Source organism: Bactrocera tryoni, chromosome 1 (genome assembly GCF_016617805.1).
Source record: "Bactrocera tryoni isolate S06 chromosome 1, CSIRO_BtryS06_freeze2, whole genome shotgun sequence".
NCBI classification, from domain to species: Eukaryota; Metazoa; Arthropoda; class Insecta; order Diptera; family Tephritidae; genus Bactrocera; species Bactrocera tryoni.
In genome coordinates, this window is record NC_052499.1 from 51,294,509 (window position 1) to 51,306,307 (window position 11,799).

Genomic DNA, 11,799 nt, shown 5'->3' on the forward strand with positions numbered 1-11,799 from the left:
AGGGATGATTACTCGTACACCTTTTGGACCTAGTAACTTTACTCCATCTGGTATCGCAAAAGATCAAGTTCTATAATATTTCTTCAGTCACCTAACATTTGCGATTGGTAGGCACAAAACATTGTCCTCATAAACTCAACGTAATCCACATGTTTCCCTATCTATCTATCACATCCCAAACAGGAAATAGGTTTATATCAATGTAAGTCTTTGGCGTCACTCATGTCGCTTAAGGGATACCACAGGAAATCCATAAATCCACTTATGAATATTGTATTTTATTCTATTTACATGTCAGCCGCTTGTCATAATCAGTGTTGTGCAATCAGTGCAATTGTTTTACAACAGCGATGACAGCACAAAAACAACAAGAAACACACAAGAACAAAACATTGTAATAAATCAGCTGTTTCTTAACTTGAAAAGATTAATTGAATTTGTGAAAAAATTTTACTTTAAGAAAAGGAATGCCACCTTTTCAAGAATTAAATTATTAAACATGCAATATACGCAAATGGGCTATATAACTGTGAGTAAAAATTATAATAGATTCAGTTGTTATAGATTATTTTAAAAATAAATACAGAGTTGCCACTTATTTGAAATTTTATTGTTTAGCCAAATGGAGTTTTAAAAATAAGAAATACTGCATTGGGTATAAGGAAGTAAAGATGTGTACGGATTAGACAGATTATACTATTTATTTGACAACCCTGCCACCTTTTTACAAAAAAATTTAATATTGTGATATTCACCATATGCAAACGAAATATTATTGGCAGGAATCATAAGCAGATTTAGGTACAAAGGATTGGTAAAACAACAAAGAGTTGCCAACTTTTTGCAAAATTTTTTGTTATTATTGCGTGAGTAAAAATTATTATATGTATATTTAGAAATAATGGATTAGTTTAGAAATAAATAAAAAGTTGTCACCTGTTCGAAACTTTTTAATTAAAAAAAATTAAAATGAAGAAAAAATTATACTATTTATTTGACAAATGATGCCATCCTTTCAAAAATTAAATTAATACACATGCAACATATGCAAGTGGTCTATTGTAGTGTGGGTCAAAATTGTAATAGAATATATGTAATAGATTATTTTAAAATAAATGCAGAGTTGCTACCTTTTTTAAATCTATTAAATAAAATGTTGCCACCTTTTAAAAATATTAAATATTGTGATATTCATTATATGCAAACGAAATCTAATTGGAAGGAATCATACATATATTAATTTGGGGACAAAGTATTGATTAAAAAAAGTAAATGTTGCCACCTTTTTACAAAAAAAATATAATTGTGATATTCATCATACGCAAACGTATTATTATTGGAAGGAATCTTAAATAGACTTAGGCACAAAGAATTAATTTAAGAGAAAATAAAATGTTGCCGCCTTTTTGCAAAATTTTTATTCGAATAGAATTTTAAAATAAAGAAATACTATTTTATGGATATTAAACTGAAGACGTTAACAAAAGCATAAACTAAATTTTAATGGTGTTGCCATATTTTTTCAACATAATTTTTTCAGCAATCTTCACATCAGCGGAACCAAGAATACAAAACTGTAACCTTTCTTAATATATAATCTCACTAACTTCCGCTTAAGCTTTAACCGTTATCCATAATATACATATGTATGTTTATAAAAGAAATCGAAGGTAACCTTCTCCAATGAGTTTACTTAAATGATGCTCAAATGCCAATGTCTAAATGCCAATCCAATGATAAAGTTTGAAGTGCACTTCTGGCCACCGGGTGGTATGAGTAACTTCTATCAAAACAAAGGCAAAAGGCGTGTAAGTACTGAAGAGTTCACAAGCATTCCCAGGCACTGAAATAGTCAATATTTTTTCCCAATTACAACAAGGGCGAGCTTATAACATTCCATAAAACAAAAACAACAAAGCAACGCAGCGACGACGAAACTATGTGAGAAATGGAAAGAAAAGCGAAATACGAGATAAAATTAAATGAAAAGAAATGCAAAGAAATGAAGAAATGTGCGCGCATACCTCTCACTTTTGGCATTTAATGAATTTTTCGCTGAAACACAAGTTGTTCGACAAACGGACGTGGCTGGAGTGACGAACTTCCGTTCGTAATTTGTTTGGCGCTCCGCTCGTTCGTGCGCCGGCTTGTTTGCCAACACTTTGAAGCGTTCTGCGCGAATGCATAACAATGTGAGTGTGTGTTTATGTGAGTGTGTGTATGTAGGGGGCATTGTTGTAATATGTAGCGGCAGTGGCACTCAACGCCCTTTGAATTGTTTCGATTTGCCACTTTTGCATTGCGTTTTGTTTTGTTGATCTTTGCCACGCACCGACACAATGAAGCGCACGCACACAGACACATGCACATAGACATTGGTATTGGCTTTGCGCTGTGCGCGCAATAATCAGCTGGTTTTGTAATGCCCAACAGCAACAACTAACAATTACAACAGACAATGTGTTGGAGCAACACACCAACACACACGCAAACAAAAACACGAACACACGAGCATATACACTTGCACTCGTACAAAAGCCAAGAATAATGCCACATAACGGCCTACTCGATTGAACAGCTAAACAAATAAAAACAATGAAGGAAACTTTGCAATTGTGTTGTTGGTCGCCCTTTGACCCGCTGCTTCCTGCCGTTGAGCAGAGAATTTGCCGCAAAGACTCTCCAGCTTCTGATGTTGTTGTTGTTTTTGCTTTTTTGTGTATAGCAGTCAAGTACCAAAATAGTCATTGTTATTGCTATTTGTTTCCCGATTTAGATTTGGCCTCTTTACTGCTGTCTTGCGCCATTTCCGCTTTGGAGCTGCTTCAACACATATGCAACTTCTAGACTCTGCCCAATTCGTTAAATCCTTTAAATGACTTTCCTTCATTGTTGCTTCTCAATCCGGGTTGTGTATTGTATTTCTTTATATGACCTTTAAGTTGGAAGATTCTTCATTGTCTGCTAGTTGGGTGTAGACCATACTCATTTGTCGGGTTCGAAGCATCTCAGTGTTATATAATTCTATTGCAGTGCAGACAAGGGAACACACAAAGCGTAGAAGAACTGTTTCATCATACAATTACATTCACTAAATGAAGAGCGGCAGAAGAAATGTGTCTGCATGAAAATTAAGTGAGGTTATATTAGCTTTTCTTTTGGTTTGTACTTTATAGTGGGATTGGAAGTGAATGGATGGACTTGAGACTTAAATTAAACGATAATGAATGTATAATCTGACCAAATTTTACCCCACCAGTCAATTTAAACTGTGCGCTCAAGCCAAATCGTTAGAAGCCAATTTCCGAGATTAAGTTAGGTTAGTCTTGATGGCTGACTCAGAGATCGCACTTACACTACTTTATTGGAACCGACCCCCCACCCCCCAATTAAGAAGATCCTAGCTTTGAGGCACCAAAAAGATATTAACTCAACACTAGCCAAGTTCTCGCGTAATACAGCTATCCAGTAGTAGAAGACTTGAGCACCGGCAACTGATAGCGGAGCTAAAGCACCCTCCCTTGTCACCTCATAAACTTTCCAGTCGCCTACGATTCCGCTGTGGCCTAGCACCCATACTAGTCTTATGACAAAGTCACTCAATACCATTGATAACGAGGTTAGACTTTCCTTAACTTTCCTTAACCAGCCCTGAACACACGGTTAGGAAGCTTAAGGCTAGAATCGTCAAATTGGTTTCCGTGTGGATTATCAATTCTCTGAAGGAGGCTGCACTTCGGAGCAGTAAATGTACCGCACCGTAATGGCAGCAACCTCGGCTTGAAAAACACTACAATAGTCGAAAAGTCTGAAACTGAAGCTTAAAGAGAGTTCCTGACAATATACCGCTCCACCAACCTTCCCCCACGTTTTAACCCACCTATAAAGAAATTCACTGCTCCTCTACTCCAACAATTTCCACCCACCGACAACTCTCCGGTCGGTATGTGGACAGTTAAAAAGCCGCCAGAGTTTGGTCTGGTCAAAGTCAAAGCCTGTGAGTATTTTCCAAAGTTCAGACATATGTTCATTTAGAAATCCAGATTCTCTGAGTCTGATAACATCTTTCGAAGCCATTCACCTTGCGGAGGTATATGTGACCAATATATTAAAGATGGAATTAAGCTCTATGGTTGGAGTATATATTAGTGCACCACATGTGCTGATGAACACCATTATTGTGCGCTCTCGAACTTCCTCGCAAACGTTTTCTTTTCTAGAACCCTCAATCAAACAAATTCAAATTTGTTAAAAAGTATTTTAAGGTAAGAGAAAAATATTTCTATTAGTAATACTTTTCTAAAAAATTGGATTCAAGTGTTGAATTTATATGTATATTGAGATCCGAATTCAGACATTGAGATAAGTTTCACAAAAGCCGTCTATTTATAGACAATGAAAATAAGCAATCAATAATCTTTCAGTCGGCTCAGCCAAGAACCAACCTCCACGAAATAGAATATTTACTTTTCAACCGATATCTCACCACAATCTAGAATAGAAATAATGACGCTAAAACTTTGGAGCACTACCTTTGCCAAATTTCAGCCGGAGAATTTTCCTTGTCTACCAATATTTCCATCTAAACGGCTCACTGGGACTCCTCAGGCAAGCTTAAGTACCGCGGTCCAGGTTTATTATGACCTTGGCTCTCAATCAATTTGCAGATGGCTGGATATTGCTGTCTGTTTGTTTGTTGAGATTGGGAAAGAATTATTTACTATGAGCTGCTCGCCTACGGTCAAAATCTTAACACTGACTTGTTGTCGACCGTCTGTACAACGCAATCGCCCATAGCTGGCCAGCTTTCGACAATAGTAAAGGAATTATGCTCCAACAGGACATCAGGACAAAGCCAGGATATAACCATCGATAGTGTCCTTCCCGAAGCTCCGGAAGCTCGGTTGGGAGATTTTTGAGACTTGCGCAACATGTCGCTACAGAGTATAATCTTAAAAAGTTCCAAGAAGAGCCGACGTTTTCGTCTCAAATTTTGTTCATCGATGAGGTCCATTTCTGGCTCAATGAGTATGTCAATAAGCAAAATTGCCGCATTTAGGATGAAGAGCAACCTGAAGAGATTCAAGAGCTGCAATTTAATTCGGAAAAAACAAAGGTTCGATGTGGTGTGTGTGGAATCATCGGACCATATTTCCTTAAAAATGAGGCAGGTGAGAACGTAACCGTCAATGGCGACCTTTATCACGCCATGATAACCGATTTTATGTCTAAAATTGATGCTCGTGATCGCATCAATCAATGAAATTATTGAGAAAACACTTCGGTAAGCTGATAATTTCGTTTTTTGGGTCAGTCAATTGGTCATCAAGATCGTGTGATATCAAACCGTTAGACTTTTTCCCGTGGTCATTTGTCAAGTCTTAAATCTATGCGGACAATCCCGCTTCGATTCAGACGTTGAAGCAACGTGTTATTTGCCAGTTACCATTCGAAATCCTCCAACGAGTCATCAAAAATTGAACTAAACGGATGGACCATCAGAGACATAGCCGCGGCCAACATTTGAAAGAGATATCCTAAAAAAAAATTTCAAAGAATGTTCTTTTGAATGATAATAAACCTTCCACATTAGATTTGAAATTTCGGCGTTTTTGTTTTAAGTAGGAACCTCGTAATAGCTCACCCTTTAAGTTATGTATGCATAATCACTTTAGCAAAATTAATTAAGATCACATGAAATGATAAATATTTCTTTTGAAGTAAGAGAAATACCGCTCAGAAAAATAAAATAAAGATATGTCCAGAAAATAAATACCTAATGGTCGAATGTGTACATTTATTACACTTCAATGCAACACTTCTTCATACACACATCATTTAATTTGCATCTACTTTTCTTTCATGTTCACCTTCCTGCCTCATTATTTATTTACACGCGTCCTTGTGTATGTGTATGGGAACCCTTTTCTTTTGCCTGCTAATACACTCACACCACATAGATGCCCAATAAGCACACACTTGCCAGCACCCGCCCACCTATCATTCATTTCATTGGCAACGGAAAATTGCAAAACTTATTCACTTACTTTTTAACAAAAGTTCACAATTCACTTTTGAAAGTTTGCCGTGGCGTGTCAAGAGTAAATAACAGACACAATCTGCTTTCAGCTAACCAAACAAGCAACGAACACTACGAGTACTGAGTACCGAACACATTGCAAGTGTGCCGCCCTTTCATTTTGATTAAGTTGCCACCCATTTGTTTTTCCCACAAATTTCGCACTTGGTTTTCGAATTTGAATATCAATTTCACTGGAAGTATTCTAGATATTTGAAAACTTGCGAAATTCCTTATCAGAGAAATTTTCTGTGAATGTTGAAAACTGTTGGGAGTAAAACTTTAATTATCTCTATGAAAAATTAAACTTTTTGAAAAAGTGTCAAGAAAAGTATTCAGTTTTTAACCTGTTCGTGACTTGCTATGCGGAAAATAAGGGTATATAAAATGAAAAATGTATATACTGAAGAAAAAATGTTCCTCACGGATGTTAAGAAGTGGAAGCATCGAGCTTCAGGCAAACGTTACCAAAACGATTTCAACACTTAAGCATTTTTAAACAAAACATCTTTTTCTTATCGACTGATAACTCCCCTGATAGAAATCTGTTATTGTTACAGAACCATCATAATCGCTGGAAATTCAGTTTTCTATTCCCACTTTCAGTACATTGGGAATGGGTCGGTGCTTCGCTTTTTTCTTACGTTATACTACTGGATAGTTGGGTTTCGCAGCAACTTAACACCTCTGCATTCTAAAGATATTTCTTTCCAAATCCAGTGGTCAGTGCAGTTGCAAATAACAACAGAAACATACAAGATGCGTTCCAAAGTAAATAGGACTTTTTGAATCTAGCGCCCCCTGGTGGCGTCATCTATATGCCGACTGATGCGTTAGAATTTGCTATCCTTATCGATTGTCCAGTGAGAATATAATGACATTTCATTAACTGGAAGTGAAGTTATTGCGTTTTAAGTGTCTGAATGTTTGTGTTATCGGTGCGAAAATGAGCTTCGAACCAAGAGCCACCATTAAATTTTGTTTTGAAATTGGTAAGACTTTTACCGAAACGTTTCAATTGATGAAACAAGTTTATGGCGATGATTGCCTATCCCTTAGCAGAGTACACGAGTGGTTTCAACGTTTTCAAAGTGGTCGTGAGGACATACATAAATGACGATCAACATGTGGGCCAATCAAAATCCGCGATCACCGGAAATTCAATCGAAACTGTGGGTGAATTCATCAAAGATCAGCCGAAATCATTATTGAAATTCATGGAAATGGAATTGAACATATCCAAAACATCGATTTATCGCATTTTGACCGAACATTTAGGCTTACGGAAGGTGTGTGCACGGTTTGTTCCGCACAAATTGACTGACGACCAAAAATTGCTCAGAATCCAACATTCGAAGGACGATTTTTTGATCAAAAATCACATTTTAACCATTAAACACTCTCCGTATTCACTTGATATGGCAGCGTGCGATTTCTCTCTTTTCGGAAAAATGCAGTTGCCAATGAAAGGAAAGCGTTATGCAGACGTGGAGGCCATTCAAGAGGCTTGCACGGGCTTACTGGCGCCCATACCGGCCAACGAGCTAAAACACTAGTTTGTCATGCTTTTGGACCATGCAAAAAGCTGTATTGAAGCAGGAGACTATTTTGAATAAAATAAATTAATTTTGCCGAAAAAACCATGTGTTTTGTTTTTTTTTTAAAGTCTTGTTTACCTTGGAATGCTCCTTGTATGTTGACAAGCATAGAGTGAAAACAAAGGGCAGAAAGCACACACCAGGCGTCATGTCGATTCGTGTTTGTACGCCCTACTCACTCTTCGCGACTTACGTAACAAGCATAATTTTTGTATTTCAGAAATTGTTCAGCCTGCTGAGAGCACAGCACAAGGCTTTTAATTAATGTGGTCCACCAAAGATGGTCCATACACCCACAAAAGTGCATAAGCGTGTATACAAGTATGAATTAAGCCGCTAATACAAGTTGGTTGTAGAGCTAAATATAAAATACAGGATTTTTATATTTCTATATACGTAGCATTCATATACATATATGCAAGTACATCAAAACTCTCGAACAATACTGGAACATATGTGTGAAAACTTCAACAAATAAATATTTTCCACCACTCCAGTGGTCAGCCTCAGCTGGAGATGTATAATTCCTCTGTCGAAATCGCTAGTGAAAATGGCGATATTATGTCAAAAATGCTGCAAGATACGCCCACATACATATTCGCCATATTAAATGGTTGGGTATTTCCAAGGTACTACAAAAGAAAACTTGATTATTCTTCTATGTACTTCGTCCCCACATTCATCTGTACGATATACAATATACTTACAAACATTCAAATATGGTATTTATGTGGGGAAAAGTAGTAAGACTTTTTAATTTAAATTTCACGCGAAAACCCACTCGTCGCAATATTTTTTTCTAGGCAGTGGAGAGAAAACAGACTATCTACTTCGCAACGTTACATTCGACCACAAAACGGGCGGGATGGGATAGATACCGAGAGTTCAAGAGGGAAGTGAGACGCATTTGCAGACAAAAAAGAGAGAGAGACCGAAATGCGTGAGTATGAAGAGCTTGACCAAGCTGGTCGACAGGGTGAATACTCGAAAATTCTAAGAAAATATGCGGCGACTAATAGAAGGTTTCTAGACCGGAGCATACACTTGTAGAATCCTCAGAGGTGACCTAGTAACCGACGCCCTTAGCATACGAAAATTGTGGAGGGAAGACTTCTCCAGTATGCTGAATGACAGTGAAAGCATAACACCAGCACATAGTGAACCCGATGCCCCAATCGATGACGATGGAGCGGACGTTCCGTAGTCCGACCATGAAGAAATTTGATTAACAATACCCGTCTGAAGACAGCAAAGCGGCAGGAGCCCACAGATGGCCGGCCGAGCTATTTAAATAAGCAGCTGCATCAGCTTCTTTGTAGAATATGGTCGAACGAACGCATGACCGATGATTGGAGTTTAAATGCGCAATTAACAAAAAGGGAGACACCACAATCTCCACCAACTACCGTGGGATAAGCCTCTTCAAGATCGCATATAAGATTCTATAGAGCGTATTGTGTGGAAGATTTAAGCTCACCGTCAACAAACTAATTGGACTTTATCAGTGTCGCTTTAGAGCTGGAAAATCAAAAACAGACCAGATATTCACCATGCGCCAATTCTTGGAAAAAGACCCGTGAAAAGAGAATCGATACCCGAGAACTCGAGAATCGGGAAGAACCTCTCCGAGCTATTTGATGCCAAACAAGATTTCAGATATTTTCGTGCGACTTCTTCAATCTACTCTTTAAGAACAATCTTCTACAAGTGTGTACAACTGCTGGCGTATGTCGATGACATCGATATCATTTACCATAACAACCGCACCCTTAGTTATACTTCTTTCAGAAGCGAAGCAAATGGGGCTGGTGTGTAAGAGCACGAAATAACTCCTCTCATCAAACAGACAGTCGTCGTACCACGACTATCTTGGAAACGACATTAGCACCAACAACACGTCAGCAACGTCAATGAAATCTAACACAGAATAACTCTTGCCAACAGGTGCTACTTCGGACTGAGTAGGCAATTGAAGAAGTAAAGTCCTGTCTCAACGAAGAAAGACCAAACTCTATAAGTCACTCATTGTTCCCGTCCTGCTATATGGTGCAGAGGCATGGATGATCACAACACTTGATGAGTCGACGTTACGAGTTTTCGAGAGAAACGTTCTCCGGAAGACTTATGGTTCTCTGCGCATTGGTCACGACGAATATCGCATTCGATGGAACAATGAGCTATACAAGTTATACGACGACATTGACATAGTACAGCGAATTAAGAGACAGGCTGTGCTGACTAGGTTTAACGTTAATTTCCGAACAAATTATTCGGATCGAAACAAGAAAGTATCGGGAATTTATAAATAAAACGAACATTTTTCAATCATCATCCAAATTTATTTTATCGCCTACAAAGTAACATCCGTTTGAAACGATGCACATGTGCCAACGCTTCTTCCAATCATCAAAACATTTTTTATAGGCACTTTCCTAGATGGCCTTCAGTTCTCGCGTCGAATTTGTATTGATGTCTTCAATTGAGTCGGTGTTCTCTGAACAGTGTTTTGCTGAATAGCCAGAAGTTACACGAAGGTGAATCAGGTGAATACGGTGCTTGCTCAACGATATTTGTTGGGTGTTTGGCCAAAATTTAACACAAATACGTTAAAAAATTTTGTAAAATTCAATAAACACTACTGAGGTCGACTGACATAAACAGCTGCTGTAAACACATTAGTTGACAGATCGCGCTAATTTTTGGCATCATAATTAAGGACAGTTGTAGCAATCTAGGAAAAAAACTTTACTTGTCTGCCATGTAAGCGGGCGATGAGAGGGGGAAATGAAAAATTCCCGATACTTTCTTGACAGGGTCCCGATACATTCTTGAATAATCCGTCAAAATCAATGTGTGAGAGCCCTGTGAAACAAATCATCCCCTTCTAGCTTTTGCCATTTTCACATTCAAACTTTATTTAAATGAAAATTCTTTGCTCAATTCCCACTTTCATTTAATAAGTTAAGCAGCCAAATCCCCCGAAACGAGCTAAAATGTAGAGTTTTAATTTTACTGCGGTTCGCCTTTATTAAATTGTCAACTCATTGTGTGCGCGCTTGTTCATTGAAGTGTGTACGCTCCCTAATGCGTCATGCTTGAAAGAAAAGAATATCATTAACGTCCAGCAAAGCTAATCAAAATTAATGATTGCGCACAGTGAGCGCAACAAATGCACGAGCTTAAAGGCTGCCGCGTTACAAAGGAATATTAACTGAGCTCACGCAACAAAAAATAAGTAAGTGAAGGATCATAAAACAACAACAACAAGAGCCACAATAATAGTCAACAGTAGTTGTGCGCAAACAAAAGTGCAACGGAGCAAAGTCATTCGCCAACCGACCCCGACACTCCGCTCGAAGTTGCCTTTGTCAGCCCCGCCTCCCACCTCCCCAAGCAGTGGAGACGTGAATGCACAACTTTCCTTGTTAGTTCGACACTGTCCCCGGGCACTGCCATGTATGGCTGTGTGAACGTTCAACGTTCAAAGCGAGCAAACACCAATATTGTGCGCATACTTTCGTGCACCCCTGTGTATTAGCGTCAAGTTGCATTGTGCGCTGCGCAGTTTCTATTTAACAAAAATGCAATTGAAATAAAAATAGAAATTAAACTATTGACCCTACTCCAAACACTGCAGGCGATTAAACCCGCACCGGCTAAGCCAACAAGCGGCGCTCCAACCACACTGACTCCCGCCAAACCCCACGGCGTGTTGTATGTAGCAGCATCGGTCGGTGCAAAAAAAACGTTGTGTATATTGCGTTGCATTGGTCGAGATATAGCAAAATTTATGAGCGACATACAGGGTGTGGTGGCATGTAACATAACACACACACCCATACACACATGCTCATATTTCTGTGATTTTTTTTATATTTTCGCTGTCGGTGCGCGCGGTTGGGTCCGGTGACTGTGGATTTTCATTTCGAGCGGAATGCAGCAATTTTAAACTGAGTTGACATTCGACGCTAAGTCACACTGACAGCTCGGCGCATTCTTATTAAATTTGCAATGAAGTAAAATTGCATTGAGAAATTCGCAGAACGTGTCCACCTTTAGGGTGAGTGTGTGTGCGTGAAAAAAATATATGGATGTGGGTATGAGTATGTGTTGATATATGTT